We start from the raw sequence: 14,604 nt of genomic DNA, 5'->3' as shown, positions 1-14,604 counted from the left end.
GCATTTTTGGGAAGCAAAAGAGGGTTAGTTTCCAGAAGAGTGGAAGGCCACCTAAGGCTCATAAGCTAGAGTTGATTCATACAGACATATGGGGTCCAGCGAGTGTGTCTTCTTTTGGTGGTTCGAGATATTATGTTACCTTCATCGACGATCACTCGAGGATGGTGTGGATCTACTTTATGAAGCACAAGTCAGAGGTGTTCGCAGTCTTCAAGAAGTAGAAGGCCATGGTGGAGAATGAGATAGATCTGAAGGTGAAGTGTCTGGGATCAGACAATGATAGAGAATACGAGCTGGAGGAGTTCAAGAGGTTTTGTGCTACAAATGGTATTCGTTTAGAGAGGACTACTCCAGGGACGCCGCAGCAGAATAACATTGCAGAGAGGATGAACAGAACCTTGACGGAGCATGCCAGGAGCATGCGATTACATATAGGTCTACCTAAGACATTTTGGGCGGATACGGTGCATACAGCAGCTTACCTTATTAATCATGTGCCATCGGTTCTATTGGATTTTAGGATTCCAGAGGAGGTTTGGAGTGGAAAGAAGATAAATCTCTCACACTTGCGGATATTTGGTTGTGTAGCTTATGTTCATATCAGTGACCATGTCAAGGACAAGCTAGAAGCTAAGTTACAGATGTGCACATTCATTAGATACGGTATTGATGAGTTTGGGTATCGTCTTTGGGATGAGAAGAACAGAAAGAACATTAGAAGCAGAGATGTGATATTCAATGAGGAGGTGATGTACAAGAACAGGAAAAATGCCAATGATAGCCAAAGCAGTGGGAGCAGCACTTCGGATGCAGGTGGATCCGAGTACATGGATTTAGAAGAACTTCCAGATAGGGGTGATGATATTTGTACTGACCAAAGAACATAGAAGGCTCCAGGTGCAGAAGAAACTACCCAGGGCGTGGAGTTTAGGAGGTCATCCAGGGTACTCAAACCAAATCCCAAACATCTTTCATCTCTTGATTACTTATTGTTGATAGATAGCGGTGAACCGGAGTGCTATGAAGAGGCAATGCAAGTGAGTGAATCTCAGCAGTGGGAGTATGCGATGTAGGAGGAGATGGATTCTCTACTCACTAATAAGATATGAGAGTTAGCCTAGCTACCTGCACAGAAGAAGGCCTTACATAACAAATAGGTCTACCGGGTCAAGCAGGAGAGTGATGGAAGCAAGAGATTCAAGGCCAGATTAGTATAGTAAAGGGGTTTCAATAGCGGGAATGAGTGAACTACACTGAGATATTTTCTCCTGTTGTGAAGCTCACAACCATCAGAGTGGTGTTGAGTTTGGTAGCTACAGAAGACCTCTTTCTTGAGCAATTTGATGTGAAAACTGCCTTTCTTCATGGTGACTTGGATGAAGAAATCTACATGAAGCAGCCTGTTAGCTTCATTGAAGAAGGAAAGGAAGAGATTGTGTGCAAGCTCAAGAAGAGATTATATGGTTTGAAACAGGCTCCGAGACAGTGGTACAAGAAGTTTGATAACTTCATACAAAACAATAGCTACAGAAGATGTAATTCGGATCATTGTTATTATTTCAAAAGGTTCGAATCCAGATTTATTATCTTGTTATTATATGTTGATGACATGTTGGTAGCAGAACCATGTTTAGAAGATATAATTAGTTTAAAGAAGTAGCTAGCAAAGGATTTTGTAATGAAGGATCTGGGTGCAGCAAAATAGATTCTAGGGATGCGAATCAGTAGGGATAAAGGTGAAGGGGCGTTGAGATTAAGCCAAGCTGAATATATTGAGAAGATACTTCAGAGATTCAACATGCAGAATGCTAAAGTTGTTAACACGCCCCTTGGAAGTCAGTTCAAGCTATCTGAGGATCAATCACCTAAGACAGATACAGATAGAGAGCATATGAGTAGGGTATCATATTCTTCGGCCATTGAGAGTCTCATGTACGCGATGGTTTGCATGAGGCCAGACATCGCCCATGCAATGGGGGTTTTGAGCAGGTTTGCTAGCAATCCAGGGAAACAATATTGGGAGGCCGTGAAGTGGATATTGTGGTACTTAAGGGGAACAATGAACAAATCACTATGTTTCAGGAGGAATGAGTTGGTGCTGTAGGGATACATGGATGCGGACTTCGTCGGTGATCATGATACGAGGCGAAGCACCATGGGGTATGTTTATACTTTAGCGTCGACATAAGTGAGCTGGGTCTCACGTCTGTAGAAGATTATGACTTTATCTACAACCGAGGCTGAGTATGTCATGGTGACCGAAGCAAGCAAGAAAATGATCTGGTTGAACGTGTGCTTGGAAGAGTTGGATATGAAGCAAGGGAGAGGAGTTCATTATTGTGATAGTCAGAGCACTATACATCTTGCTAAGAATCCAGTATATCATACCTGAACGAAGCACATCGACGTCAAATATTATTTTATATGCTCGCTAGTTGAAGACGGAAAGTTATACTTAATGAAGATTTTAGGGAGTCAAAATCCGGCAGACATATTAATGAAGGCAGTCACCATTGAGAAACTAGAGTTGTGCACAACTTTAGTTGGCCTTCACGAGTAGAAGACGAAGGCGGAACCACACTGCGAGGATCGGCAATATCGTCGGGATATTATTAATTGAAGAAAGGATTTTTTCCGGGGAGAGTTTGGGTGAACTCGCTGATGGCACTTTGGTCTCCAAGTGGGAGATTGTTAGTCTAAAGTGCAGACCCAAAGTTAAAGCCAAAACTAGAATCAAAACGAGGGATCGCGGACTTGCACAGAAGCTTATAAGAGGCTGGAGCTGAAGGCGGTCGGCCGCGGTGGTCGACTGCGCCAACCATGTAGGGATTTTTGGTCTCGAGAATCGGTTCGATCGACCGTCGCGGTCGATCGACCGTGTCGGTCGACCGCGCCAACACTATAATATTTTCTGCTCTCGGGAAAGTGGTTCGGTCAACCGTCGTGATCGATCACGATACCTGCGCGGTCGACCGTCACGGTCAATCGCGACGCAGTCAAACAGTTTCCTAAACTATTTTGGATTCTATTTCTTTCAGGATTCTATATATACCTAAACATTTTTACGCTTGGATGTATATGAAAAAAAGAGAGTTTTTGATAGCAGAAAAAGAGAGAATCTCGGAGAGATAAAATCCTAGTTTAAGAGCTTGTATTTCTTCTTTAATTAATCAAAAGAATTGTGTGGTGTGGCTCCCGAGGACGTAGGCACGTTGCCAAACCTCGTTAAATCTGTGTGTTCGCCTCCTTTATTATTTTTGCAAGTTTTTGATCTTTATTTAAGGTGAATTTACTTACTTTGCTACTTTTAACACAAGGTCCGGAAGGGCAAGGGTTCGATTTGATTGTTTCGAATCCCCAACACTTTGAAATTATAAACTTTATATTTGCAGTAAATAAAAGTTTTTCTTCTTTTTTAATTTTTTCTTATCTTTTGATGATGAAGATGAAGATTTGTTTCTCAAAGGGCTAATCCTTTACAATGTAAGTTTTTATTTTTCTCTTTTATTTTCTTGATTTAGAATTGAATATTTTAGCATTTTATCTCTTATTTTTTATTTCATGTTTGGCAGAGTATATTTATTTCTTTATATTGTAGATTTGTGCTTCGAAGTGTAGATTTATGCTTTGTAGTGTAGAATTATTTTCTTGCTCTTTTATACTTTAATTTTCTATTTCTTTATTTTATTGTTTTGTAGTTTGAATTTACTTTCTTATTATTTTATGCTTTCTAGTGTAGATTTTATTTCTTTGTTTTTATTTTACAATATGAATAGCTAATTCTTATAGAAAATCTAGAATTAGACAAAACTAAATGTTTAATTTCATTTTGTATTTTTTTTTTTTTTTTGCTCTTATTGTGCAAAAAATGATCATGTTAGGATAATTAATAGAGAACTAACTGAGGTAAGAAAAGAGTTTGATAGTCTATCTTTTTCTTGAGTGGTTTGATAGGTCATGTTTTTTTAATTCTAGGGTTATTATCTAGTAATTTATTTATTTTTATGAGTAATAATATTGCTTGGATGTGATTTTGATAGTCTATGTTTAAAAATTCTAAAGTAATATGTGAATAAAAGAGAGTAATTCTTAAATGCATTTTGAAATTTACTAGTGGTTTCAATCACGTATTCCTATTCTTCTTTCTTGATTTCCTCCATTTTTTTCATTCCTTACTTGTTTTGATTTGATTTTGTTTTTATTTTTTATTTTGTTCTCTCTTTCTCTCATTCTTCCCTACTGCTTTAGCCTTTTATTTTTGTGCAATTCTCGATCCAAATCACTCTACACTCTCTTTTATACTCTTATTATTAGTTTCCTATACATTTTAAGAACTCGCTTAAATCTATCTTTCTAATACCCTTTTTTACCAGGAATCGATATTTTAAATACTATAACTTGATTGTTGTGCACTTATAACTTTTGCATGATTTTATGCTCCATCAAATCCCTGTGCTTGTCACATGTCATATTTAAAACTATTTTGACCCAATTTATTGTTATAGTTACTATTTTACCTAACTTTTTTTATTAAATTGAATCCATCAATTTTTTACCTATCTCCCAAGTTTCTTCATTTATCAATTTCTCTCCTTCCCCGCATTTTCTCCTTCTTTTCCTTTTTCTTTGTTGTTGTTTTGCAAATGGCTATGAAAGCTCTCTTCTAACACCATGGCTTCAAATTGAGCACAACAAATCTATTATTTCAACCACTTAAATTCATTTCAACAATAAAATTACATTGAGACATCAAATTTAATAACATAAAAATTAAAAAATCACTTTGTAACCCCTCACTCACTAACCAAACTTACCCTTTAATGGTTGCCTATCGACTCTTATCACAACTTTCTTCTATTGTTAACAAGATCTTTCATCAGAGATACCAACAAAAACACCAATTTTTCTTCTTCCCAAGCTGTAGCGCGGTTGATTTGGGAAAAAATGGTAAAATATAAATTTTGAATATTGTTTAACCATTTAAGGGATTATTTTATGATGGAACTAAGATACAAGCTTTTGGGGGATGGGGGGCGAACAGGATTGCATATTATTTTTCGGTATCACACATAGTATGCAGTGAAAATAAAATAGATGATTAAAAATAGTAAACAATGTAAATAAACTTAGAATACATCACAGCTAGAACATGCAAAAATTTTATAGTGGTTCATATAAATAATCCTACATCCACTCTTTTTTCCCGTGAAGGGGCTTCCTCACTATGTAAAAGTTCTTTTGAATCACAAATTCGATTTAGTTGGTTTATAAAATCGAAACCTTAGTTTCTTTCAAACTAGTCGTCTAATTTTAACTCTTCATGCATGAGTATCTCTATCCCTCGCTAGTAACTAGTTCCTCAAATCAACCCCTACTTGGGTACCCTATAAACCCTTAATTAACCCCATCTTGAGTACATCATAAAACATAAGTTTAATTACAAAGAAATAAATAACAATTAAGCACGATGAGAATTATCTTACATCCATTTTTTAGGCAATTTGTTCTCCTAATAATTAAAGCGAAGCTATGAGAAGAATGATAATAATGATGTAGTCCAAGGACAGCATTTCTCAAAGGTTGACGATTGGATGATGAAGAACGACGACGCGGATGCTTTTTAAGAAGCCTGAGCAAGATCATTTCTACTTGTTAGGGATAGAGGAAATTTTACTTGCCTACAAACCCCCTTCAAAGTTTTTAGATCTCCGTAGTGGCTTAGTGCGGGGTCTGAAATACTTTGAATATTTAGCCCAACAAAATGATCACTATTCACTGATTCAGGCAAAGTGGTGACCTTTCCAGTGAATTTGGCCATTCTAGTGAAGTTGAGCTCTACAGGCGAACCTAGTAAATTCAGGCGAGCTAAACGTTCAGGCGGACTTAGCGTTGCAGGTAAACCAGGCAGCTACAGGCAGGCTTCGGAGTTTGCTAGTTGAGGTAATGATGGCCTGCAGATCATATTAAATGTGATTTGATTTGGCTTATAGAGTTACGCGCTCGATCTGAACTGTCACATCGTTTGGAGATCAAAACTGAACTATTTCCTTGAAAATTAGTCTCAATCGTTGCGTCGTTTCACGAACCGATCTGGACGGTTGATTTTTCCCACCTATATAAAAGCTTGTTCTTCTTCGAGAAGAGGCCACTACGATCTCACTGGAGTTCTCTCGACCAGAAAACCTTCAAGCGATTTTCTTCTTTGCTACAATTTTCTCTATGGTGCCCAAGACTAGAGCCGTTGTTGCTAAGGGGAAGGGGAAGCCTTTCGCCTCCTTTGCTCCTTGCGTCGCTCCGTCCTCCTCAAGTAAGATCCAAGGATTCCATCCTTCTTCTTCTCCTCTTTTTTTTGTTCTTCCTTGCATTCTTCAACTGGTGCGCAACCGTAGAGTTTGAAGAAGATGAACAGGTGAAGTTCATTCTTTTGGCGAAGTCACCTATTCAGGTGAACTCCGCTATTCTGGCGAAGTTCGTTAGTTCTAGTGAACTTCGTTATCTAGCGAAGTTAATTCATTTAGGTGAATTTCCTTAGTTCGCCTGCTTAGTAGAGTTCATCTGCACAACTGAGTTCGCCCGCATGGCTTGGTTTGTCTGTAAGAAAGAGTTAGTGAAAATTTTCATTTTATTTGAGATTCCTAATATCTCTCATATCCTTGTTTTGTAGTGGCATACTCTGGAGCTGCTATCCCAAGGGTAGGTTCCATTGGTCACACCAGTGGGGTAGGGTTCTCTACTCCCGCGGGGTTCCCCATTCATGAGCCGGTGTTAGTCTTTTCTCCTGGTAATTCTACAGAGCGTAACTATTGAATAGCTGAAGGTCATTGCCTCATTCTTCGAGAGCTCATCACAGATGTTGCAATGATAGACTCTAAGCGTAGGGAGATAAGGAAGCCTCCCTTCCTCTTTGGAGATGCGAAGACCAACCTAACCAACTTAGATCCTGGCGAGAGTAAGTGGCTTCATATCATAGATAATATTTGTTACTTTATCCCTGCCATGCCAAGGGGGTTTTCAATAATGGAGTTGTGGTCACTCTCCATGATGAGAGTGAGGGACTTTGTTTTTGTTTGAGATGTGTTTGCGGGGTTCAAGCCGCACTTCTATACATGTAAATTCACGAATACACAAGTACAGTGTCATTGCACACACATGAGTAACCAAAGGGGGTTTTGACTAGAGTTGGGTTGTTTATTTAGAGTAGTGATTGTTCATACACTTGCTGGATATCGTTAATGAGCACAACTCGGTACTATATAAGATAGTACGTTGATCTACCAGATATACACAGTTAATGTATAAGATGGATATCATTGATGAGCCCAGTTCAGTGCTACATGAGGTAATATGTCGATATTCCATATGTACAGGCCATTGAGTCAGGTTTGGATACTTTGTATAGCAGTCCGTCCGCACGAGCATGCGATAAGGCTAGTAATCCATCGATTTATGATGATTGTGAGTCATCTATTTGGATACCTATATGGTAGGTCGTCCCGCACTCATGCTACGTGTTGAGATCACGATGAGACTAATGAGCCATGTACATAGTTCAGGATACCTACAGGGTAGTCTGTGATATTGATATTGTTGATTTTAACGTAAGTTTTAGGTGGATGTCAGTTGTGAGTTCAACTCATCTTTGAGATATATGACTGAGATACTTTGCTCTTGAAAGTATACGAGATTATATGTTGGTATTTATTTTATCTCCCCAGTGATTATGGAAGATATTATAAATATGATGTAATGATGTCTTTATATTTCTTTACTGTTTTCTTTACTTGTTAGTTGGGATTAATGATTAGCGATTCATAATTTGAAACATATGATATATATATATGAGGGTTTTCTTATTTGTCTTATTTCGCTCGACGTACCAGTCTCGTGTTGTGGATTTCTAATTATTGATTTCATTAGATAGTCTATTCTTAGTTTGGTATTAATATTTAGTTATCTATAATTTGAGATAATTGTATATACATGAGGGTTTCCTTGTTGGATTATTTCGTTCGATGTACTACGCCTCGTGTTGTAGGTTTCTAAATGTTAATTCTACTTAGATATAGAAAAAATGATCTCGGTAGACTATGCTTATAGATAGAGCCTCCACTCCATCTAATAGCCCTTCCCCTAGGGGAGGATGGAGGTGATCTTGTTATAGCACTTTGACGTTCTTTATGTGGTTTGTTTTGTTGTTCTTTTTTTCAGGCGGTACAGAGATACAGAGAGCCGCAGGATGACGGAGTTCTTATATAGTCACTGTCACATGAGTATTAGTAGAGGTTCCACAGTAGATTTTACATTTTTATTCAGACATTAGTATCTATTGAGACATGATTTTTATTTATGAGATACATCCTTCTCTATTATGTCTATCGTGTTTAGTTCTTTATTTTGCCTGTTTTGTACCTTTACTTTTTTTATTCCACTAGAGGATACTGTTGTGATTAGTAAAATGAGTTTATGCACAAGTATGGGTGCATAGCAGGTTTAACATCTCTGGGTTCACCTTGGACTAAAGTCTTGTATACTTACCATTTACATCAAGTTATTAGTTCAAAGCTTACACTATAAATGATGAGATGATTGATTCAAAAGTTTAGTAAGATTTGTAAGTGAAATCCTATCATGGTAAAGTGGATGTTTATTAAGCCTTAATGAGTCCAAAGTATTTCGAATGTGGGTCGTTTGATAGATAACATGCCTAAAGGAATCACCGATGATCCTATCATGTAAAGGGGATGGTTGTTAAGCCTTAATGAGTCCAAAGTATTTTGGATGCGGGGTGTTAGATAGGAAACATGCCTAAAGGACTCACCTAGAATCCTATCATGAGAGAGGATGACTCTTAGGCCTTAATGAGTTCAAAGCATCTCGGATGCGGGATGTTTGATATGAAACATGCCTAAAGAACTCACATATGCATGAGTGGAGATTTAGTCATCTCCTATGGTGTATTGTGGAAAGATGCCTAGAGCCCTAGCAGAAACCAGGACATGCACAGAGCCATAAATGTGCAAGGCAAAGGCAAAGGCAAGTGTGGTTCAAAGTAAAAGCTACCACAGATAAGTTTAATCTTGTGTGACCGCTTGATTTTTAGACATGTGCTGGTTCAAGTCTCTACCACACCATGTGTCTATCTTTTATTTAGTTGGTCTAAAGGGGATTCAAGTCCATGCGACATCTACCTTATGCACAACGATTAAAACAATGACACCATTACATGACACTAATTTAAAAACTTGTGGGGGATTGTTGAATATTTTTGGTCAAAACCGCTTTTCAAAAATGAGTTTACAAACTATGTATTTATTAACTACTGGTATTTTTCAGAAATTCTTAGTAGCGTAGAAAAAAGTTAAAGTTTTGATATCTCAAAAATCCTCATAAGTTCTAGTGGGCTGTGGGCCGTGGGCCGTGGGTTCGTTGGCTCGTGAGCCGTGGGGCAATAGGCCGGGGATTGGGGCTAATCGGGCTAAGACACTAAGTAGCGCTTTGTTAGGCACACTTTGCACTTAGCACGGAGGCATCGACGCCATGTTGACTACCATGTTAGCCGCTACACAGGTAGCATTGCAGGTTGCCATGCAGGACTGCCTCGCAAGCTGCTTCGCAGCATGCGGGCGAGTCTCGCATTCGTAGCTCTAGTGAGCCTTGTGTTCACAGCTAGGGCGAGCCTCGTGTTCGCATGAGGGTACGATCCTCACATTCACAAGAGGGAACGCGACCCTCGCGTTCGTGCGAGACTAGACGCGACCCTCGTGTTGTGTAGGATCGCGACCCTCACATTCAGACATTACTGCATGCAGCAGTTACAACATTTATGTTATTTGCTGTTACAAACATAATTGTCATAATTGTCATTATGTTTGTAACGGTCAAATTAAATGTGGGTGACCTTTAAGCTGGTCTTAGAGGCCTATATATAGTGCATCTTGGGGAGCTCTTGGATATATGAAAAAAGTAATACGAAAAATAGAAACAAAAGTCTCATTTGTGTTGTTGTGCTGTTGTGCTGCTGCTGCAGAATCTGAAAACATGCAAGCTTTAATCTGTGCCCGAAGGAACATAGCCTGAACCAAAAGGTTGTTTAAGATCGAAAGATCTTTTGCTTGAACCAAAAAGTTTTGAACTGAAAGGTTGTTTAAGATCGAAAGATCTTATGCCTGAACCGAAAGGTTTTGATATGAAAGGTTTTAACAGATCGATGAGATCTTTGCCTGAACCAAAAGGTTTTGAACTGAAAGGTTTGATAGATCGAGGAGATCTTTGCCTTCTACATTGAGGAGATCTTGACAGTACCTGGTTGGTGCACACCATTGCACTGTACTGCTGTTCCTAAAAATATTTTGACATTGGGATCCTTGCATCGGAGTAGGTCAAAAATTGTTTTAAGCACATCGTTTCATAAACGCACAGCAGCTAAATTTGAAAAAGTTTTAAAACACATCACTTCAACTCTAACAGATTTATCTGTTTTATTCCATATTTAACCACAAACATCAACACGGACTATACTGCATCGTACTTGATTTTGAATATATCTTTATCACTAAGCCTTGCGAGTTCTGCTAGCTGCATAGTGATCACACATGATTTAATGATGGTTCATTATGTTGAAACCATTTGAGAAAAATATAGGTGCTCAATGAGCACCAAGTGGAGGGAGTGGGCAGCTCAGTGTGTCACATGACAAAGCCATGTCACTCCCTCGTGGGGAGCCTGAGTTCATTTCTTATGTGTACTAAAAGCGCGATTGGAAAAATGAGCGCCAAGTGGCATATATGACCCCAAAAAGAAATTTTCATTCTTTGGGCTTGCAATGAAAAATACCTAAAAGAAAGAAGGGTTTCATTTTAAGCTTCATCCATTAGCAGTATTTAGCTTTTCTATACCTAATTAACGCTACCATTGAAAATTCATGAGAATTTCTTAATATTAGTTACTTTGCTTTATCCCTAATTGTGATTGTTGGTGTTGTTGTTATATGTACCAAATAATAATTTGTATATCATTTGAGTTACTGCTTATGACTTGATTATTCAAAGACGAAAATAGTTACTTATAGTTTAATTTTCATAATTATCAAATTAAGTTTTTTATTTTTTAGATTCTCTCCCACTATGACTTGTATAACTTTTCAGTTTTGTAAAAGATTTTTTTTTTTTTGGAGCTTTACAATTGATGAGTAATTTAAGAGTTGCAGGTAACATTATATCTGACTTGTGCAACATATAAATAAAAGCCAATTCTATATTATATTGATTTTGTTAAATATCATAAGTAATTGTGATTTCATTTTTTTATACGTAAAATTTTAAAATTTATTAAATTTATCTATTTTAAAGCCAAATACAAGCTCAATACAGAACAACTCCATGCATTGCACGGGCCCGAAACTAGTTTAAATAAAATGCAGCATCTAGGCATGTCCAAAAAGCCCGCCGGTCCGGGCCCGGCCCGGAGCCCGGCCCGGAACAGGGCCGGAGCGACACAGAAGTGTCAATGGCCACTCTCCTCGCTGAGAAGCAGCGGAAGTCGGAGTCAGTTAACGACTTCATGAAGAGATTTCGAAATCGGTCAGTCCACTGTCGGGACCAAGTTTCCGAGGCGACGCTGATCGAGATGTGCCGCAACAATCTGTCGATCCACATCCTGTCCAAAATAGGGGCAGTTGAAACCCGGACTTGGAAGGAACTTGTTCGCCAAGGCGAGCAAGTTGAAAATATGATCAAGAGGCTGGAGGCCGAAGAGCCACAGTCCAAAAAGGGAGCAGCAGAACCAGCGGCGCCAAAGAACCCTCCTCGATCGAAGGGAAAAGAGGCTATGGCCGTAGACTCTACCGCGACGCCAAAGTTCGTTCAAAAGCCGAAAAAACAGCTATTTTGTGAGGTTATTTTGGTCATTTGCTTAGGGGGCTGGTTCTATAAATAGAGGGGGGTTTTCATTTGTTTTCTTCACACCAAAACTCATCTACTTCTCTCTTATACTCTTATACTCTCTCTTATACTCTTATACAGTTATACTCTCTTATTTATACTTTCTAATCCTTTCATCAAATGGCTTTCGGATCTGATTATGAAGAGAAAAACCTATCTCCCAATCCTGAAATGAGTCCTCCTACTGGGTCTACTCCTACCGAAGTTAATCCCGAATCCGGTGGCGACGAATCTACACCAAGAGCTCCTAAAAGGCCAAGATCCGATGTGTGGAATTTTTACAAGAAGATCGACGTCACCAAGGATGAACACCAAGGTGATATCCGACAATCTATGATTTCTCAATCCTCCTCTTCTGGTAGTCTCGGTAGTTGGAACTATGACGCTGCCAGAGCCAGGAAATGCGTAATCAGGTTTATCATTCTTAAAAACCTTCCTTTTAAATTAGTAGAAGATGATGAATTTGAAGATATGTTTAGAGATGGTTTTTATCCTGCATTTAAAAAAATTTCTCGTCAAACCTGTCAACGTGATATTTTAAAATATTATCAACAGGAACAAGAAAAAATAATTTCTTATTTTAAAAATTTAAACTGTAAATTTTCTTTAACTTCTGATATTTGGACATCTAGAGCACAAACTGGATATTTATGTATCACAGCACACTGGATTGATGAAAATTGGCAAATGTTTAAAAGAGTTGTTTCTTTTATTGCAATAGAAGAGTCACATACTGGTGCTAATGTTGCAAATTTAATAATTGAAGAACTTATGAAATTAGAAATTTCAGAAAGAATATTTTCTCTTTCACTAGATAATGCAAGTAATAACAATGTAGCTGTTGATTTTATCAGATTAACTCTGTCATTGCCATATATGTCATGGTGATCTTTTTCATATTAGGTGTATCTGTCATATTTTAAATTTAATTGTTCAAAGTGCATTTACTGAAATTAAACCCATGATAGAAAAGGTTAGAACAGTTGCTTACATGCATAATGCTTCTGAACAAAGACTTAAAAGATAGAAATAATTTTCTAAAAGAAAAAATGTAAAGCCCAGACTAATTCCAAAAGATGTTGACCATAGGTGGAATTCCACCTATGCAATGTTAAGTGTAGCAATAGAATATAAAGACATTATAACTGATTTTATAAACTATTATGCTTCTAGTTCTAGTTCTGGTAGCACTTATGGAATAACTGAAGATGAATGGACAATTATATGTAATTTAAATAAAATATTACAAGTTTTTTATGATGCTACAATGTTATTATCTGGCTGTTATTATCCAATCATTACTTTAGCTGCTTTACAAATTTTAAATATTCAAAAAAAATTTGGGAAATATCGTATGGATGATACTCTTGTACCTATGGTTTTTCAAATGGAGAGCAAATTTAATAAGTACTTTAGGCCTATTCCTCATATTTTTGGTTTGGGGGTTCTTATTGATCCATGCTTGAAAGATATTGGCCTTCGAAGTTTGTTACAATCCTTGTATGGTAATCAGATTATAGACTTAGATGATGGAACCACCATTACTGCTACTACTCATCATTTAGCTATTAGAAATTATTTTCAAACCTTATATGATGAGTATGCAGCTAGACATGGTGTAGCTGCACAACAGTCTGCAGCTTCGGTTTCTTCGAGCTCATCCCGAGCCCGAGGTAAAAGTGTAAGTTTTGATAGGTATGCAATGGTAGCTGAGCTAACTGGTGGATCTGGACTTGGATCGTCATCATCGGAGGTTTCTGAAATAGATGAATATTTTTCTGCTTCTTTAGTTAGATGTCAAGGAAATGCTTTAGATATTTTGCAATGGTGGAAAGTATATGGATCAGTTTCATATCCTATACTTTCCACCATGGTTCGTGACTTACTAACAGTGCAGGTTTCGACGGTAGCTTCGGAATCCGCCTTCAGCACAGCAGGTCGTTTGATCGACGATCACAGGACATGCTTGGATCCGTATACTGTACAAGCGGTGATGTGCTTACAAGATTGGTGGAGGTACGAGAAGCGAACGCAAGGCATCGATCGGATGGCTGGAATTGAAGATAAATTTGAAGAATTGGGACTAGCAGATAGATATAAAGAATAGATTGTAGTTTTTATATCTTAGCTTAAAATTTGTAAAGAATTATTTTGGAAATAGTTACAAATGATAGTGATATAGGTGAGTAGGTGCCAACCTAGTTGGGATTTACTTATCTATTGTGATGCGATTAATTCCAAAATAAATTTGTACTTGTAATTTGTAAATGATTTATTAATTATTAATAAAAAAATTTGTTTTTATTATTTTTTATTTGTAATTTATGTCATTTTAAGTGATTAATAAAATTATTATTTTTTATTATTTTTATTGTCTTTTTTTTATAATTTAAAATTTAAATAAAATCTAAAAAATTTAAAAAAAATAAAAAAATGGGAAAAAATCCGAGCCAGCCCGGAACCCGGCCCAGTCGGGCCCGGGCCCGGGTCCGAGCCCCGATTTTGCCCGGCCCGGGCCGGCCCGGATAGACAGGCCTAGCAGCATCACATTAATCATACACATGGTAAATTCTTCCAAACTAAGGAGCTGTTTGGTTCAATTTCTATAAAAAAAGGAAAAGTAAAGTACCCAAAAATTAATTTTATTGTATTTTTATAAAAATTA

The sequence above is a fragment of the Asparagus officinalis genome, chromosome 4 (genome assembly GCF_001876935.1).
Source record: "Asparagus officinalis chromosome 4, Aspof.V1, whole genome shotgun sequence".
Taxonomy (NCBI): domain Eukaryota; kingdom Viridiplantae; phylum Streptophyta; class Magnoliopsida; order Asparagales; family Asparagaceae; genus Asparagus; species Asparagus officinalis.
This window is presented reverse-complemented; position numbering follows the sequence as displayed.